Consider the following 20,440-nt stretch of genomic DNA (forward strand, 5'->3'; position numbering starts at 1 on the left):
AGCAGACCCCAATCCCGGTCACCCAATCCCCTTGGACTCTGTAAAACGTACTGATGCCCAACTCCTGCCAACAAGCCCGCCCTGTTCCTGGGATTCTGATTTACTTTATCTGCAGAGGGCTGGAGCTCAGGTATGTCTATAATAATGGCCAGGTGATTCTACTGTGCAGCCAGGACTGATCACTCTACTTAAACCAAACAAACACACAAAAAATATACACTTGTTGGGCCCCTCCCCTGGGGGTGATGGAGGTTGGGAACGAAGATGGTGATGTACCCACAGATGCGTGACCTCTCCACAGAGCTCAGGACTGAATAAATGTTTAGCTAGAACTGGTAAATGCCTTTAAAAAAAGTATTAAGCACCTATAGAAACCTACAGGGTAAAGATAACTAAGAGGCTTTTTACGAAGCGAATAATAAGTTACTTATTTAAAAATAATTAATCATGCTTGTAATCCCTCAAGCACTTAGGGAGGCTGAGGCAGGAGGATTGTTTGAGGCTGGGAACTCAAGACCAGCCTAGGCAACATAGCAAGACCTCGTTTCTACAAAAAAAAAAAACAATTTAGCTGAGCATTGGTGTGTACCTGTAGTCTCAGCTACTCTGGAGGCTGAGGCAGGAGGACTCTTTGAGCCCAGGAATTTGAGGCTGCAGTGAGCCGTGATTGTGCCACTGCACTTCAGCCTGGGTGACAGAGTGAGACTGCCTCTATAAAAATAAAAATTAAAAAAAGTAATTTAGAACAAGGAATACAAGACATCAGTGAATGAAACAAAAAATTAGTAATAAATCTTATAATCCATGAAGGCACCTTGGTGTAGATAGGGAAGGGGAGAAGAGAACAGAAGAGAACAGCTTCTGCAGATGAGGCAGCCCTTCCCTTCTCCCCAACTGCGTGGAGGCTGGCCTAGCGCCCGGGCTCCCACCCCAGGCAGTGTTTCTGGAGGCCTGAGCCCCGAGCCCACTGTCTGTGCAGAGCTCTTGCTTTGCACTTGTTTGAGCTACAGTGAGTCAGTATGAGAGAAGCACAAAGGTGACGCAGGTTAAGAACATGGGCAGCCGAGTCCCCTGGTTCAAATCCAGACTCTGCCACTTGTCGGCTCACCCACTGGCCTGGGTCAGGGAGCTGATTCCACGTGCAGCTGACCTTCTGGGTTCCAAGTCACAGGCTTCCTCCAGGCTTCCTGGTAGACTCTGCCCTCCCTCCCCCTCCCCCTTCCTTCCTTCCTCTCCCTCCCCCTCCCTTTCCTGTCATCCTTCTGGGATGTCTTCTAAGTGCTTGTGCTGGGCACAAAGAGGGCTTTCCCCCCCATCTGTAGAACGCTCAGGCCCTGTAACACCTGGATCTGCCCCCAGGTGCAGCAACTCTGGGATCCTCTCGCCCTCCTACTGCTGCCAGCCTTAGGGGTCTGGAGTCCTCATGCTGAGCACTGCGTGTCCTTCCATCGTGGATGGCCAGGCTCCCCCTCTTCCCTGACTACAGCAAGAGCCCCGTGACTGCCATATTGGAAGGCGTTAGTGTGCGTGTCTGTGCATGTATAGGTGTGTGTGTCTCCGTCAGGGTTTGTGTGTCTGTGTGTTATGTGTGTCTGTGTGTGTGTGTGTTGTATGAGTGTCTGTGTGTGTATCTCTATGCTGGTGTGTGTGTGTCTGTGTGCTGGTGTGTGTTTGTCTTTGTTGTGTGTGTCTGTGTGTTGGTGTGTCTGGTATTGGTGTGTGTTTGTGTTGTGTGTTGTGTGTCTGTGTTGGTGTGTGTCTGTGTGTTGTGTGTGTCTGTGCATTGGTGTGTGTCTGTGTGTTGTGTGTGTCTGTGTTGGTGTGTGTCTGTGTGTTGTGTGTGTCTGTGTTGGTGTGTCTGTGTTGGTGTGTGTCTGTGTGTTGTGTGTCTGTGGTGTGTATCTGTGTGTTGTGTGTGTCTGTGTGTTGTGTGTGTCTGTGTTGGTGTGTGTCTGTATTGTATGTCTGTGTTGTGTGTATCTGTGTGTTGTGTCTGTGTGTTGGTGTGTGTCTGTGTGTTGTGTGTCTGTGTGTTGGTGTATGTGTATGTCTGTGTTGTGTGTGTCTGTGTGTTGGTGTATGTCTGTGTATTGATGTGTGTGTTGCACTCACTTGCACTTCCTTGAAGCCCGCTTGATGTCTGTGCCTCTGTTCCAGTGTCCCTGCTGGTTCCTTCCTGCCCTGGCTGTCAGCAGAGCTGTGAGTGTGGATACCAGGCTGGAGTGAGGGAAAGAGGAGCCGCTGGTATGGGCCGTTCCCTGGGGGATTTTGGTAGAGAAAAGGAGCAAAATAGAAGTAATGGAAGCCTGGGGGTCAACGGAAGAAGTTTTTAGAGGAGGGGAGACTTGGCAAGGTTTGAAAGCAGAAGGGGAAGGATGCATGCATGAGGAGGGACATTTGGAAAAGTGCTGGAGACGGGGCCAGAGGGAGGCTGCCAGGGAGGTGCACCAGCAGGGACTGGGGTGAGGGTGCAGGAAAAGACACAGAAACTGCACCCCAGGACTTGCCACCCAGCTCTCAGATTGCTAATGCCCAGCACCTAGTGCTGTCACTCAGGAATCAGCTCCAATTAGTAAGGGACGGGAGGGAAGAAGTGAACTTGGAAAAGGCAGCTGCTGCTCCAATGAGGGTGATATATAAAACAATGCTCATGGACCCGTGCACATTTCCTTCTTTGACTTGTGCCAGGGACCAAGCCTAGGCCAGGTGCTGGTCTCTGCTCTTGACAGGCTCAAGGTCTGTTTGGGGTATGGTTGCATCAGCTCTCAAAGTTGAAGGCTTGCCCGGCCCAGGGGTCTCCACCTCTACCCATCGGCATCTCCATCCCCATCCCCGGTCCCATCCCCAAGCTCATTGACACGTCACCAGAGAAAAACGAGGCCAGAGAGGTTAAGAAGTTGCCCAAAGTCACACAGCTGGTCAGAACCAGGATTCCAACCTAGCATTGCCTGATGCCAACATTCGAGGTCTGCACCTCCATGCCATACTCCTATAGGGCATTAGGTTCCTGGCCCCTGTGCTCTGTCTGACTTCTGACTCTGTTACTTGCATGACCTTTGAATATCACTTTGCTGGCTCTGCCTGCCTGACTTGGACCCTTGCTGATTTCAGCCAGCTTGTGAGTCTTAGCTCAGACTTTCCCACCAGTTACTGGCCCCTGGCCAGACCCTAGCACTGTATCTTCCCCAGGACCTTCTGGGGCTCCCCCAGACCCGATTTCCTCAGGCCACCCACATCTCTGATGACACAGGTAGGCAGGCGGGAGGATACTCAGAAGAGGGTTAGGAGGAGATACTTTAGGTTGGAATCAGCCAACATAGCCTCTGATGGCCTCTGGCACATGGCATGGTGGGGAGCCTACCGCAGAGAGGGTGGCTGGGAGCAGCTTCATGGCTCACAGCGGGTGGAGCTGCATGGAATGTGCCAGAAAGTCAACGAGGAAAGGTTGGCCAAGTTACAGTGAGTGCCCAGCTGAAACCAGACACCAGGAATTTGTAGCAGGTCAGGCCTGCTGCCTGGGAAATAGTTGGCCTACTTTGCTTTTCAGTTTTCATCGTTTATTTCTAAAATAAATGTTTATTTTACCTTTGTATTTAAGTTTTTAGGAACATGAGAGATTTTGTTTTGGATTTAGACACTTAATTATGTCCTTAGAGAGATACAGGCCAACTTGCTAATTACAGCCTAAAAGTTGGTGTCTGGTGGCGGGGTCTTTCTTTGATGGGTGCGGCTGCCTGGTGGCACATCTCCAGGCTTTGCGTTCTCCACCCGGGCCCAGTGATCCAAGATTTCAGCCCTGCTCATAAAGACCCTAGCCCTCCCCTACCTGCTTTCCCCTTGCTTCCCGTCACCCCTGATCTCTCCTCACCCTCAATCCCGGGCTCCTGACTGATGCTGATGTGAATGGCACACACGCCCCCACACCTGCGTGCATAGCCCTGCAGTCATGCTCTTGACAATCTTCATTTCCTTCATTCTAGCAGTTACTGTTCTGTTCCTGTCCACCTTCTCCCACCCCATCCCATGCTCAACCATCTTTATATCTTTATTTTTTAAAAAACAAATTTGAAATATAAAGTGATCAAAGCAAAGACATACAGCTTACATCTTGGCGTTGTGTCTAAAGTGAACACTCAGTAACAACCACCCATGTCAGGAAATACAGCACTGCTAGCTTCTGGAAACCTCCCTCCTTCCTCTTCCCATCAATAACCCCTTTCTCTAATCCTCAGAGGTCACTACTCTCCTGATTATGGAAATCACACCCTTGTTTTACACCAAATGTATTTCTAAACCCTGTATTTTGCCTGTTTTTTGAACTTTATGGGAATAGACTCATGTTCACTCCTTTGTGCTTGGCTTCTTTCACTCAGCATTATGTTTGTGTGATTCATTTATGTGGCTGCACGTAGGTACAACCTTTTCCTTTTCATCGCGTATAGTGTTCTACTGAATGGCTGCCCATACATCCGGGCAATTCTGTCTGCAGCCTCCAGCTAAGGAACCCTCCGTTTCCCCATAGGACCCAGCCCCAAGGTGGGGTCCTTCCATGGTTTGAATTCTACTTTGCTTTACAATCTTTTCTTGCTAGAGATCTCACCCCTGACCCTTGAGCACCCTCTGTGTTGGTCATCATTTCTGCAGTTCCCTGAGTGTGCTGTGTTCACCTGGCTTTTACATAGCCTGGCCTTCTGCTACTAATTTTTTTAAGGGACTCCAATCTGGGGTTTACTTCAGTCTTACCTTCAGCCAGTCTTTGTTTTATGCTTTATGCTTCAGCAATATTGAAATATATTTGAATTTTTAAGACTATATACTACTTTGTCCTTTTCCTCAAGTTTTTCCTGTTTTTCGTCCCTGATTTGTTTCAGTAATGCCTACTCATTATTCAAAACAAAACCTAGATTCCAGCTCCTCCAAGAAGTACCCACTGATTCCTTTTATCTATAGCCTATATTTAGCCATAGCCTGTATTTCTATCATAGCACGTGGCACATAGCATTGTACTGAGCCATACTCATGGTGATCTGTGGCAAGGAAATGGCCCAATCTGGTGGTTCTCAACGTGTGGTCCCTAGATCACACTGGTCTTCACCTGGAGATCGGTGAGAGATGCAGACTCCTGGTGCTTACTCCAGGTCTTACTCCAGAATCAGAAACTCTGGGTGTGAGACCCAGCAGTCTGTATTCTAAAAGGCTCTCTACATGATATTCGTACTAACAAAGCAGACCACTGGTCTCATCCATCACTGTAACTGGCAGGTGTGGTCCGGAACAAATGTTGAAATAAAATAAACTCAAGTCATCTTCCCCGGGAAGTCTTCCCAGCTTTCCTAGGCTGGGGGAGGAATCACTCCTCTGTCCTTGTGGCGTTCCGCATGCTGTAATGGAAATGCAGACGCCGACTTCCTCCTTGGATTCTGCTGCCTTCACCTTGCTCCCTCTGTGCTGCCTGGCACAGGGCTCTGTGTTATAGTTTTAGGTCCTGGAATATACATGAGAAAAAAGACAGAACGATTCCTTCCTTTCGTGGAATTTAAGTTCTAAGAGGGCAGGCAGAAAATAAATCGTAAACAAACAAATGTAAAATAATTTCAGATAGCGCTAACTGCTGTCGGGAAAACGGAACAAGGTGAAGTGATAGCGATGGACTGAGTGGCTAGTTTAGAGCAGGAAGTTAGGAAAAGCCTTTCTGGGAAGGCAACATTGAGCTAAGATTTAAATGATCCAACACCAGCTATGTAAAAATGGTGGGAAAGCCATTCCAGAGGGAGGAAATGGTTGGAGTTTGGTGAGTTTGAGGACTGAGAGGATGACATTGTGGCTGGAGGGTGGTCGGGGGTGGGAAAGGCGAGGGAGGGAGAGAGAGAGAGAGAGACCTAAGAGGTTGGGGAGTGCTGTGTACTGGTGCAGATTTTTGAAAATTATCACTCTGGCTGCTTTGTGGACGAAGCAAATTATGCAGGGTCAAGAGTGGAAGGAGGGTGGCCAGTTTGGAGGCTGTGGGGGCAACCAGGCAGATGCGGGGGCAGCACTGGGGCAACATGTCTGATCACGTGGAATTCTGCTTCCACTGTATTAGACGTATGGCTTTCAGGAAGTCACTGAACCCTCTTTATGTGCCTCAATTTTACCCTCTGTAAGAAAGGATAATCCAGCACTTAAGGCACAGGTTTGCTGGGAAGGCTCAATGAGTGAATATGTATAAAACATGAACTCCTGTGGTGTGAGTTATTTTTATGTTATTAGTATTAGCAGCAGTAGTGGCTGTCATCATTGTAGAATAAAGAGAATGAAGGATTTAGGACATTTACAGGTTGGGGTGACATGATTTTCTGGTAAGTTGGATTTCGAAGATGAGGGGAAGAGGAGAAGATTCCTAGTTTTTTGGCAACAGGTTCATTAGGGGTGCTGGTTAATAACTGGGGGAAGGCCAGTAGGGAAGCAGGTTTTGGATGTGGTGTGAGCGAGAGGTGTCGGAAGCTGTTTGAAGGACGTAGGTTGAGGTGCCTGTAAAACATCTGTGAGGAGATGTCTGGCAGGGATTGGATAGGAGACCTGCAGTTCAGGGAAGAGCCGGTGGCTAGAGACGCACATGTGGGAGTTGGGGCACTGTGATGAGTTTGCAGATGAAGACGTGAAGGGTGCTCGGGACAGAGGTTCCCTTACCCTAAGTGGAGCAGAGGAGCAGGGACCAGCATCGGGCCTGAGAAGAGAGGCCTGTGAGCCGCTGGGACGCAGGAGAAAGGGGCCTGCGGGCTCCCTTGCCAACAGGTCAGATGGGATAAGCAGAAGATGCAAAGGAGATCATTTCATTTGACAGCGTGGAGGTCATCTGCTGAGAGAATGAAGGCAATTCGACTTCATTGGTTGATGCATCTCTTCAGAAATCAACTCAATAGAAAAGCCTGGCTGTATACATTCCTTGATGCCTACCAAGAGTGAGAGAACAGAGAGGGGGTCCCTGAAGACAACAGTAGAAATGGCCTTCTCAGATCCACCTTCAGAAAGGATGGCAGAACCCCGGTCGGGGTGGGTGCCACAAGTCAAAAGAAGCCCCATTTGTTTTGTTCATGAGTGGAGGGGAGGTTCCTGCCTCTTGTGCAAAATAAAAAATCACCATGAATTTGGTGGAGAAAGCATTCCAGAAACTGGAACCAAAAATTTCTAAATGACAGCACAGTTTGGCACAGCTGTTCTGAGTCTAGGAGCATAGGAACTCTCACCCCAAGTCTGTGACCTCCCCAAGGCAAATCATGACACGTTCAGATTTTCTTTATTATCTAGTGAGGCATTGGCAGACGTGCTCAATGGTACTTGAACTTTCATGAGCAGCAGAATCCCTTGTGAAAATAGATTGCTGGGCCCAGCCCCCAGAGTTTCTGGTTCAGTGGGCTAAAGTGACATCCAATCAATTGCATTTCCAACAAACTCCCTGGTGCTGCTGCTGCTGCTGCTGGTGATGGTGGTCCCAGGACCACCCCTTGACAGCCTCTGGTCTGGATTATCCAGGCTCCCCCAGAGCAAGGACAGCAACCCTCCTGCTCACGTGGCTCAGTAGGAGGCCCTCAGTAATTCAGATTAAATGAGTGGATTAATAAGCCTCCGGTGGCAGATCCCTCAGGGCTCAGGAATGGGTGAATGTCGTGGCTGTCGGGGCAGCAGGGGTGAGGGCCAGGACGAGACAGACTGCCATGCTGGACATTTAGTGGTTTGTTTCTTTGGCCTCTTCACAATGACCAGATTTGCCTCTGCTGCTACCAGCAGCCCTGCCACCGAGCAGGACTCTACTGAGAGCTTCACGTGGCTCCGTGGTCTTCTTTGCACTCTCTGCATTCTTCTCCTTGAACGTTCCTAATCTGAAGGTGTCCCCCTTTACTCTGACTGTGAGAAACCTTCCGACAATTCGGTTCAGGCCTGCATCTTCGCGAATGGAATTTAGGTGAAATTTTAGGCAGAGGGACACAGTGACACAAAGGTGTCACAAAGGTGATGCAGTGACACAGAGGCGATTTAAGGTGAAGTGTCTTTCCGAGATTCCTTATAGACCCCTGGGTAAAGCAAGTCCTTCCTCTCTACTCTCCAGAGCCAGAGGAAACAGGGTGGACCCTGGCATATGGCTGCTGAAAGATGGAATTCGTTAAGTCCCAGCAAAAGCGAAATGAATGTTGGTGGCCACATCCCATGCAGCTCACACATCTTTTGGTTAGAAGGGCTGCACCCTCGCCCTGCACACAGAGCCTTCTTTCTTCCTCGAGGAAAAGTGACTCTTTCACAGCCTGCTGGGAGGCAAAGGAAATGGAAAAGTCTCACAGCATCCTGAGCCCCTCTCTGTTTCCTTCGGGCTTTCACAAATTCAGGGGCTTTTGCACACAGGCCGGGTCCTGTAGGGGAACAGAGAGTTCTTTAGCTGGAGGCTGTGGGCAGCACTGCTCGTTTCCACGGGAGAGAAGCCCCGTACACTGACCTCCTAGCCCCGTCCCCGACTTGGCCAGAAAACAGCGTGTGGAGCCCCTCCTGGCCCTCCTAGTCTGTGGCCCCAAAAGCAGAGCAGCTTAGTGGGGGCTTTTCTGACAAGCCGCTGAGCTCAGACCCTGCTGGCTCCACATTCCTGGATGATGAGGGAGGGATTCCAGTGTTTACTTTGAACAATGTTTTCCTGTGTCTGAATCTACTGGGTGTTAAATTCTTCCAGATTTCCGGCTCCACGTTGCAGCTCCAACGGGACAGAAACAGGTTTACGGCATTTGGCGAGGGAACGAAAGCTGGGTGCATCTGGGCACCTTCTGCGTGTAGAATTTCCACCCTGTGGTTGGAAAGGCTGTTAGCGCCTGCTCTGTGGGCCCCACGCCCAGGCAGGGTTTGTTGTGGTCTCAGTTCACAGAGCTCTGCTCCTGTGCCTTTCACATTTCCCACCCTAGAGGGCAAAAGTTAGCTTTTCTCTTTTGAAAACGCATCCGGGAACGAGAACAAGCCGAGTTTTTGGAAGGTCAGGGCTTGCAGTCTTTTCCCGGTGAGTACAAACCCAGAAGTTAGGCTCATAAGGAATTCATTCGGTGGGATGTGTTAGGAAACTTCAGTGCATTCCATTTCCTGGGGACTGCTGTGCCAAGAGGTTTCACAGACATGCGGGAGGTTCGAGCTGGAAGGGAGACAGGGTGAAGCAGACCTCAACCCTCGTTCTTACTCAGGAGAAAACCGACGTACAGAGAGGCAAAGTAGCGCGGGCTGAGAGGCTGGACTGGAAGGGCCCGTCCCCCGTGCACCTGGTTCGATCTCTCAGTGCTGTGCAGTGAGTAACCTGATGATGGTAACTGTAACTATTGCCATCTCTGACCACACAACCATGCAGGGCTCTAGGAAACACTCTCCCCTTTATTAAGTGTTGGTAAATCAGTGGCTTTAACGATACAGAAAGCTTCAGAAAACAAACAGGATCAATTCCAAATTAAAGGCGCTCTTTGGGTCCACCATGCACAATAGTTTCTGCATTCTTGTGTTCTGCGCTGGTGAGGAATTCAGGGAAAACTCCCAGAGGACCCCATGGTCACTGGGGCTCCACAGAGTCTTTGGTGAGGTGCCAGCCTCTAGGCAGGCGGCTGTCGGCCTCTGGATCAGAACAGCCCAAATCCAAGACAGGCATGGGAGGGATGATGGCCTTAAAACTTACTCCATTCTAGACCCTGTGCTGTTGGATTCTGGAAACCTACTCTTGAGCCCCGTGTGCCTGTGTGTGCGTGTGTGCCTGTGTGCGCGTGTGTGTGTGTGTGTGTGTAAGGAAAGGAAGATTAGTGGCAATCTTCCTGGCTCCAGGGCCTAGGTGGGGCCCAAACAGTGTTTATGCAGTAGGTTTGGATAAAATAGTCCCATGATAGAACCTGACATTTTGATCTGGTGACTTGCACAAAGCCATTTTGGTGCCAAGAACATTTTTACTTAGCCTTCAAAAGAAACCATGAAAACAGCAGCTTTCTATAACTCTCAAGTAATGTGCAAGGCAAGCACCCTAACTCCATCTCTGAGCCTTCCCCCTGTACCTTGCCCCCCATCCGTACCCCACCTGGAATCAATCTGGCCACATTAGAATATCCACTGTGTCAAAATGGACTTGTCAAAGTCTGCTTTGTTAGAAGGGCAGCTTCGTTTCTGTAGTATGTTATAGACCTAAATTCTTTACTTACATATAGGTTCCCTCACTTTAGTAGAAATGGCGTCCCCTAGAGACGGAATGAGGAAGAAGGAATTATGCAGTGAAATTTCTCCCACTGCTGCCAGAGTAGAAGCCCTTCTCTGTTTCAGTTTTGTGAATGGGATTTTTCCTTGGGATGTCTGGTAGGGGCTTTGTATTGGTTATCTCTTGGTAGGTAACAAAGCACCCCAAAACTTAGTTGCCTTAAACAAATATTTGTTATCTCACAGCTTCTGTGGGCCACGAATCTGGGTGTGTCTTAGCTGCCTGTCTCTGTCTCAGAGTCTCTCCATGAGGCTGCAGTCATGGTTTCGGCTGAGGATGAGGTCTCATCTGAAGGCTCAACAGGAGGAGAATCCATTTTCAAATTCACTCACATGGATATTGGCAAGATTAAGCTCCTCACACATTGTTGAACTAAAAGCCCCAGTTTCTTGCTGCCTCTTGCCTGGAAACCCCTCTTAATTCCTTGCCACATGGGCTTCTCCATAGAGCAGCTTGTTATATGGGAGCTGGCTTCCCTCAAGAGGAATGAGAAAGAGAGTACTCAAGATGGAAGCCAACTTTTTTATGACTTAATCTCAGAAATGACATTCTATTACTTTGACCATATTCTGTTTATTGGAAGTGAGTCATTAGATGCAGTTCATACTCAGAGAAGGAGATTTCACAAGGATGTGAATACCAAGATGTGAGATTATTGGGAGGTAGCTTACAGCCTGCCTAGGACAGGCCTTATGGGCCCAATTGCTGTTCAACCCACAGTCTCTGTTGCCCTTGCAGTTCTGTTAAGATATGAGTTGCGAGGGGCAGAGGAAAATGATTTCCATGTTCACCCCTCCTCCTCCTGAGAGGTAGATAGCTCTGTTGGCATAGCAGCTAGAGGCTTCTCGGGGGCAAATAATCACGAGTTTCTAAACTATGGAGAGTTACATTTACCCTCCACTCCCCTATCCCATCCCAGCTCTGCTCCAAGGAAAACACATGAACCCAAGACAGCGTCCACAGTGGCTTTCCCTTCCCTGTGGTCTCTGTCACTCTCTGAACCATGTGACACCCTGCTCTCTCTAGAGTTCATCTAGTCCTCACGTTGGATGCCAATGTTATCTAGCTTTCTTGTTTCCAGAATGAACCTGCAGTCATAAATCACAGAATAGAATTTATACCAGTAGTTCAGGGTTCTTGGTGTTTACCAGAAAAGCTAATGGTTACAAAGCTCCTTATGGATTACAGAATACTTTTACTTACATCAACTGGATCATCATCACATCCCATAGGGCAGGATGTTTGCCATCTTGAGGATGAGGAAACAGGTTCAGAAAGACTAAGGAACTGTTCAAGATTAGACATAATGAGGTGAAGTGGGCTTTCAGCATGAGTTCTTCTACCTTTGAATTCTGTGCTCCACCCTGCAGCCCCTTGATGCTGTTTGCAGACCTCAGTCTACAGGTTACTTCCACTAGGAATCTGGCAAACCTTCTTGGCTCAGTTTTGCCCCTTAAGCCATTCTAGACCAGGGCTGCAATGATCTGAGAAGAGAGATAGAACTCAGCTGGGACAAGGGACATCAAAGCTGGGGTAAGGGAGAGCAGATATGGCTGGTGACTTAGGGAGTTACACAGGCATGTGCATGTGTATGTATGTATGTGCCTGTGTGTGTGTGTGTGCACATTCATGCATGAATGTGTATGTGGCTTGTAGACTCTCTCATGCCAGCGACTGTATGCGTGTACTGCTCAGGGCTGTGTGTACATGTACACTTGTGTGTATTGCTGCCTGTTGGCTGGAAATCTCCCTCAGTCAACCTGTGCACTTATGTGGCTGCAAGTGGACAGACAGATTCCTGGGCTCAGGGATGGGCTCTGGAGATGCCTTTTGGTGAGCAGATGGTATAAACAGGACTCTTGGGACGTGAACAGTAGTGTGGCTGGGGAGGGGTAGGTGAGATGTAGGGACAGCACTGTGGCAGCAGTTGTGTTGAAGGCTCCTCTGAGCCTGTCTTCTGACCTCCTATGGCTCCAGTCCCTTCCCTGATCTTCAACGTCATGACTCAGTTTTGGTGAGATGTGTCTTGGTACTAATTTCTCCAGCCTGAACATTGGACTGCATTGTTTTGGCACTGCAGCAGACATTGCCATCCTGCATTTTAATGATGACAACAGTCCAGCCAACAGGCTCTTACCATATGCCTGTGCCCTGTGCCCTCTGCCCAATCTGTATATGAATTATCTCATGAAATTCTCATGGCACTCTAAGGATAGTTTCTCTTACTGCCTCTGTTTTACAGCTGAGAACACTGGGACTTCTGAATTTTAACTCTTTTGTTCTTTGTTCCTCGTCACACAGCTAAGTTACTGACCTATCTTGAACTTGTGCTCTGAAGTCTATGCTACACTTTCTCCCAAACAATTGTTTAATATGCAGTTTTACTGTTTTGGAAACTTTGGTGAATTCTCCTTCAATTACCGTCTTCAGATATTGAAATCCATACACAATAATATTGCAGAACCGCACTAGAACAGTAGAGGATGGTTTTTCTGCAACGCTGCATGAGGGTGGTTTTTAAAGGCTAGGCCTTTGCTGGGGAGAGGATGCCACACAACACACTCCATGAAGGGCCTGTAACTGGATTTTAAAAGTACTTGATGCATCCCTCCACGATGCCAAGAAGACACATTAAACCCTTGTTGTTTAATTGGATTTCTGACTCAACAAAAACTCCTTTTGTCAGAACTTCAGGATTTCCTGGCATGTTACCCACACATATTTTCTATGTGGACAGTTATGTTTCATTGTATACTATTGGGGTATAGTTGCGCCTAGAAAGACTCATTTGAAACAAATAATTAAACGTTTCTGCCCAATTTCAAGAGACATCTTTTGTGACTTCTGAAGAATGGACAATTGCTATATTAATTTTTAATTGTGGGCAACAATTTGTTATATATTTAAGTGTTGATTCTCCCTTCATCCCCAAATCATTCATCTTAGTTAAATTTGATTACATTTTTTGCCAGTCAACCTTCCGCATTCTGTGTTTCTCAGGGACCCAGTGAAATGAGTTGCATCAGAGGCTTGAAGAAAGCGTTTTCAGCTGGGAGAAGAGAGGAAGGCAAGTTAATCAGAACAAGGTAAGCAAGTCTGGCCTTGGGTTTTGAACAGAGTCTGTCCTCCCAGTGGACCAAGAGCGGCCTGGAATTTAAAGATCTCACTTCTGAGCCTTAAAAACACAATTTAAGGAGAGAGAGAGAGAAAGAAGAAGAAGAAGAAGATAGAGAGAGAAAGAAAGAGAAAAAGAGAGAGACATGTACCAACGAAATCACACATAATGGGCTAGATGGTCCTGATAGATAAGGTTTAGATAAGATACTTGGGAGCAGAGAGGAGGGCCTGTCTATTCCACCTAGAGGCCTGGGCCAACCTCTCAAAAGAAGTATCACTGGAGCAATCCTGGAAGGAGATATGAAGGGCATGTAGAGGAGGGACCATGTGTGTGAATTTATAATCATTATGTGGAAGGAAACTCCATGCATGTGAAAAAGCGGTTTATATCCTTTAACAACATACAGAAGATACCCCTGGTGCTGCATTTGGTGGCAATGACACCTGGGCCTGGTAAGAGCACGTATTAGATGAGGTGAGAATAGAAATGGAGGGTCGAAGGGGAAGCCGTGTAGAGCTTGGGTTAGAATTTGGTACATTTAGGTCCCCTGGACTTTTTCATATTAGACAGGCTTTCATTTCTTCTTTCAACAAAGCCTGAATCCAGGACTGTAATGGGTCTATGTGCTTGAATTCTTGCTCCTTACTGGGCACCTGCGATGTCTCATTCAGTCTTCACAATAATCCCACTGGGAGGTGTATCATTTCCGTTTTATGGATGGGGAAAACTTAAAGCTCAGAGAGAGATAGGGCAATAGATGTGCCCACTTAAAAGCAGTAAAGAGCAGTGCTGGGATTTGAACCCAGGCCTTTCAATGACTCTATTTGTTTGTCATAGTTCTCAAAATAATGTCTCATCTTTTGCTATTTTACCTTCTCTAGTAGTGGCTGCTGCCTAGTCAACCAGTCTGTGGTTTTCATTTGTGTTCCATACAAGTGTGCCACAGCTGGGTATTTGGATTTCCAGGGATCCTTGGAGATTCCAGGAGAAGTCGCTTATGGCAATTGCAGTGATGTCCATTTATCTGATGATTTTGACCCAAGTGCCTGGGGACAGAGCAACGAATGTGATGGATGGAATTGACACTCTCATGTGGCTTATATTCCAGTTGGTTAAAATAAAATAAATGAGTAAATCATAAGAAATGTCAGGCAGGGATAGTGTTAGGCAGAGGATTAAAATAGGAGATGTGATAGTGACTGGTGGTGATGTTAGGTCATCAGGGAAGGCTGTGGAGTTGACATTTAGGCTGAATCCTGACTTAATCAGAAGAAACAAACCATGTGAAGATCAGGGACATGTGCATCCCAGGCAGAGGCAGTAGCTGGGGAAGGACCCTAAGGTGGGAGCAAGCTTGATGTTTTTAAAGAAGAGAGGCAAGGCCAATGTGGCCGGGCACCTTAGGGGATGGGGGAGCCGCTCTGGCTAAGGCTGGGAGGGGAGACAGGGGCCAGATCAAAGAGGGTTTGCAGGGCAGCATAAGGAACTTGCATTGGCTTTTAAATGGAGGGATAGTCATGGAAATGTTAGGCAGGGGGATGATTTAATCTGATCATGCTTAAAAATAATCACTCTGGGTCCTCTTCGGAGAAGTAGTTGTAGGGTGTATTAGTCCATTTTCATACTGCTATGAAGAAATACCTGAGACTGGATAATTTATACAGGAAAGAGTTAATGGATTCCCAGTTCCACATGGCTGGGGAGGTCTCCACAATCATGGCAGAAGGTGAAGGAGGAGCAAAGGTTTGTCTTACAAGGCAGCAGGGAAGACAACATGTGCAGGGGAACTGCCCTTTATAAAACCATCAGATCTTGTAAGATTCATTCACTCTCACAAGAACAGCATGGGAAAAACCCACCCCCATAATTCAATTACCTCTCATCGCATCCCTCCCACAACATGTGGGGATTATGGGAGCTACAGTTCAAGATGAGATTTGGGTGGGGACACAGCCAAATCATATCATAGGGGAATGGGAGTGGAAGCAGGGAGACCAGTAGCAGGTGTTCAGTAGTTCAGTTAATAGATGTCAATGTCTTAGAGGAGGCTGGTGGTGTAGAGAAATCAAATCATGGTGGGGTTGTGGGAAGATAATGGGCTGGTGATATTGAATGAAGAAGCAAGAGGAATCGAAGGAAACCTTAGATGTTTGAATTGGGCAATTCAATGAATGGTGACACCTCTTTCTGAGATGGAAGAGACCAGAGAGAAATATTTTATGGAGTAAAGTTAAGAGTTTTTTTGAACCATGAAAAGTTGGAGAGCTTATTAGATATACAAATGAAGATGTAGTATATTGGTAGTTGGAGATATATATATATACATATGTGTATATATATATATATGGACTTTGGGAAAGAAGTCAATCTAGTTAGATTTGGCATATTGATGAGATGTAAAGCCACAAAACTGGTTGACGTCACTTTGGGGATGTGTGGAGACAAAAAAAAGAAGAAGAAGAAGGGGACCCAGAACTTCTCAATGGAGACTGAGAAGCAGCTTGCTGAGTGATGGTGGTGGGAATCCACTCCTGTGGCATCATGGAGGCCAGGTAGGAGAACATTTCAAGAATGTGAAAGTGAGTGCTCAGCTCTATCTGTGACCATTGCATTTTGGAAGGTAGAGGGGGAGAGACCTGGGGTGCAAGTGGAGAGGTGTTATTTGACAGAAATAGGGATGCCTTATTCATTGTAACAGGAAAGAAGGCAGACTGCAGGGGAGCATATAGTGGAGAGTTGGTATGAGTGATGGCAGAAGGTGAGGGAGTGCTTGATGGATTCTTGGATTTTTCTTAAAGCAGGGCAAGAAAAAGACATTAATCTACAATGAAAGGAGAAGGAGGTGAAGAGGAGGTTTGAAATAGTTGCTTGGTAGAAATATAAATTATTTAACCTCTATGGAAAACAGTATGAAAATTTCTCAAAGAACTAAACATAGAACTACCATTGGGCACAGCAATTCCACTACTGGGAATCTACCCAAAGGATTAGAAATTATTTTATCAAAAAGACACCTTCACTCATAGGTTTATCCCAGCACTATTCACAATAGTGAAGTCATAGAATCAACCTAAATGTCCACAAATGGTTGACTGGATAAGAAAAATGTGGTATATATATGCCGTGGAATACTATGCAGCCATAAAAAAGAATGAAAGACTATCCTTTGCAACAACATAGATGGAGCTGGAAGCCATTATTCTAAATAGACTAACTCAGAAGCAGAAATCAAATATCATATGTTCTCACTTATGACTGGGAGGTAAACAATGTGTACACATGGACACAAAAGTGAGGATAATAGACACTGGGGACTCCAAAAGGGAGGAGGAAGAGAGGTGGGTGAGGGCTGAACAATTACCTATTGGGTACAGTGTTCAATATTTTGGGTGATGGGTTCACTAGGAGCCCAACTCCACCATGACATGATATATCCATGTAACAAACAGGCACACAGACCCCTGAATCTAAAATAAATATAATGCTAAAAAAGAAATAGTTTCTTGGAGAGTGGAAAAGTGAAAAGAGTAGGAAAGGGGAAGTGTTGGTTGGACTAGCTCTGTTGATTGACTTGGAGATAGAGGATTAAGAGTGTGGAATTAGGCCGGGTGTAGTGTCTTACACCTGTAATCCCAGCACTTTAGGAGGCTGAGGTGGGCAGATCACGAGGTCAAGAGATCGAGATCATCCTGGCCAACATAGTGAAACTCCGTCTCTACCAAAATATAAAAATTAGGTGGGCGTGGTGGCGCATGCCTGTAGTCCCAGCTACGTGGGAGGCTGAGGCAGGAGAATTGCTTGAAGCTGGGAGGTGGAGGTTGCAGTGAGCCAAGATCGCGCCATTACACTCCAGCCTGGTGCCTGGCGAAAGAGTGAGACTCTGTCTCATAAAAAAAAAAAAAAAAAAAGAGTGTGGAATTATAAAGAAAAGGATTCTGCAGAGAGGCTCCCTGAGGGCTATTCCTATTTTTTGTCACTCAATCGTTGTGTGACCTCGTAATGGGGTTAATGCAATAGTACCTAATGCATATGGGTTTTGTGAGGATTGAATTAGTTACTATAGGTAAGATGCTTAACGTGCGCCCTGGTCGCAGCACATGGCATAGAGTTGTTAGCCGTTATTCCATGTGAGGCCCGTCAGCACGGTGGTGTTTGTCTCCCACCATGTTTAGTTGCTGAGGAGGCGGCACCCAAAAGAGCCCCACATGTGGATTGAACTGGTATTAAGGCTTTGCCAGGCAAAGATGTGTTTGCACAGCACGTGGCAGAGAGATAAGGGGTTCAGGTTGTTTGCAAGGGACCATAATGAGGAGCTGTGGGGTATCAACAAGATAAAGCAGGAAGCGGGACACAAAGAGGAGACTGAGGGGGAGGTAGGATGAGTGGATTGAAATCCAGGAATTGGACTGGGAACCGCCTGGGGACTGAGCTGGAGGGATACAGGAGGGAAGAGTAAGACTGAGATGCTTGCAGCTTAGATTTCGGATGCAGCGTGGTTATGGGGGATGATAAGAACAATAGGCTGATCACAGAGGCAGTGGTGATGGAGGCTGAGAGGAAGACCTGGTGACTGGAAGTGGGCAGGTCGAGGACTGCTGGGCTGGAGGTTTGCACGGATCATTCAGGAGACTTTGAAGAAGCCATGGTGATGACAGAGTAATAGCGCAAAGGAGGTCAGCATGCCTGGATCTCAAGTTGTCAGGGACTGAGGGGCAGAGGACAGTGCTCAGAAGCTGGCAGCAACCAGGCAGGTGAGGCGGTGGTGTAGCTGGGGGCATGGGCTTCAGAGGAGGAGGAAGGAAAATGGTTTGAGGGTGGCAGTCGTGGGTAAGGAAAGTCACTGCCTCCAGGTTCCAGGACAACCCTTCTTTGATGGGCCTGCAGGGGCCCAGGAGAGAGAGCGTGTCCCCTGGTCATGACCTGACAAAGTGCTCTTGGCAGAAAGTCCCAGGGGTGTCTGCGGCAGAAGGGAGAGAGGCTGCGTGTCTCCACATTTCAGCTTCTTATCCTCTGCTTTTCAGATTTTGAATGCAATTTCATGAGTTTACCCAAGGCTGTAAGTAAAGCCTCACACCTTTGACTTTCTGGCAATTTCTCAACATAATTGTGACACACACTATTTATAATACAGTCATTTTCACCTTCCTCTGAGAGCACATGAGTGATTCCCTTCCTGGTGATTCCCTTCCTGGAAGGGTTAGGAAAGTGTTCTCTGCATGGTCGTGCTATGGTCTGGGATTTTTGGAGGATGCGCAGTTCCTTAGAAGTGGAGCATGGAAAGAGAATTCAGGGCAAAGGCATAGAATGTGCCAAGCGACAAATGTATGAGATCTTGGCTAGCGTGGGGAGTCGAGAGCTGAGTGTGCGTGTGTGTGTGTGTGAATATGCATGCATATATACACGTGTGTGTGCATATGCATAAGTGTGTGTGTGTGTGTGTGTGTGTGTGTGGAGGTCTTGGTGATGGGAGCCGAGAATGGGGAACTTTTCTGGGACTAGATTTTGCGGGTTTCTTATTACTCAAGAGTTGGGTGCAATGGGTGATGCATGTATTTTCTCACTTTCTGGCATGCCCCGGGGAACTGTGTGCTACTGAGGACAAGCTCTCAATAGGCTGATGGAATAATTGAGTCATACAGAAGGCAGCTACTTTCTTTTCTTCTAGGTAAAGTCTCAAATGCAAGTCACCTTCTTCCAAACAAGCACACATCTGGATTCCTAGTGCTGTGAGCATTTAAAAAGGGGTGGCCCGGCCCATTGATTGAACGCAGTCCTGGGAAATGCCTGGTTGTTTCCCCCGTGTGTTCTCCAGGTTCACAATGTCCCTATTGTTTCAGTGGAGCAGGACTTCCTTTTTCTCATCGATTAGACATTGTGAGGCCACATATTTTAATGGTCGCATTGCTCAGGAGCTGTCAGGCAGAGAGAGAGTCTCTGAGCACAAATTGCTTAAAGCCTTTCATGTTTGCTTTCCTGAATATGAGGTTGTAGGGCTCTTTCTTGCTGCCTGTTTCTCCGTATCTTTCTTACTTGTCAAGCCTGTCAGTGTACAAGGCTATCCCAAAAATGTCCATGGAAGAAAAAGATTGAAAAGCTCTCCTCTGATTATGCCTGTCTGGCTTATTCTGGAAATTCTATTTTTAAATTTGGAACTTGATCTGTAGCTAATAGATCAATACATAATGGCCACATGCGTTTTATGCTTAATGGGCCTTCATATATCATCTTAGAGTGGGAATTTAATTTCTTTTTTTTTTTTTTGTGAAACAGTCTCACTCTTGTCACCAGACTGGAGTGCAGTGGCATGATCTTGGCTCACTGCAACCTCTGCCTCCCTGGTTCAAGAGATTCTCCTGCCTCAGCCTCCAAAGTATCTGGGACTACAGGCGCTTGCCACCATGCCTGGCTAATTTTTGTATTTTTAGTAGAGACGGAGTTTCAGCATGTTGGCCAGGATGGTCTCGATCTCTTGACCTTGTGATTTGCCCTCCTCAGCCTCCCAAAGTGCTAGGATTACAGGCATGAGCCACTGCGCCTGACCTTAATATTTATAATAGAATATTCCTTGGATAAATATAAAATTCAGATTCATGGTTGTACCTGATAGGTATACCATACCTAATGCTTCTTCCTGCAGTGAATTTGTAAAGTATTTCTTCACACAATTCAACATTATAATTCACATGCGGAAAATACACTGTTTGGAAGCTGCCTGTATTATCTGCGTGCTGGAAGGAGGACATGGATCCTGAGTGGAGAGGCACTTCACTCAGGTTTTGGAAACACTGAGGCTGGCATTTAAGCCATGCCCACTGCCCATCATTTCCTTTGTCATTTGAGATTTAGCACAACCAAGTTCTCTCCATGAACCTGCTTCTTGACACCCCTCCCCACTGAGGTTGAATTAGGAAACTGGTGGTCTGTCTTCCTCATGGGGTTGTGAGCTCCTTGGACTAAGCAAGGCTCAGTGCTTGCCTGGTGTTCGAGGTGCTTAGTCAGTACCTGTCTGCCGAGTGGTTGATGGAACATGTATTGGCCTATGTACTGGGAGGCCTCTGCTTTTGTTTATCATAACACAGATGACAAGG

The 20,440-nt window shown here is 47.1% G+C and overlaps 1 protein-coding gene across 3 annotated transcripts in view; it reads left to right on the plus strand.

The window, feature by feature from the left end:
- CDRT4 (CMT1A duplicated region transcript 4) overlaps window positions 1-20,440 on the plus strand; it is a 61,888-nt gene that overhangs the window by 29,309 nt on the left and 12,139 nt on the right. For 2 of the 3 annotated variants that reach the window (XM_012472075.2, XM_012472076.2), the window contains one exon: window positions 13,235-13,320. The gene's annotated coding sequence lies outside the window, so the exon portion shown is untranslated. Of the gene's footprint in view, window positions 1-8,937; window positions 9,014-13,234; window positions 13,321-20,440 lie in introns of those variants that run through there. The other variant, XM_012472077.2, reaches the window with a different exon arrangement.

Source organism: Aotus nancymaae, unplaced genomic scaffold (genome assembly GCF_030222135.1).
Source record: "Aotus nancymaae isolate 86718 unplaced genomic scaffold, 86718_ANA_hifiasm-v0.15.2.pri h1tg000018l, whole genome shotgun sequence".
Lineage (NCBI taxonomy): Eukaryota > Metazoa > Chordata > Mammalia > Primates > Aotidae > Aotus > Aotus nancymaae.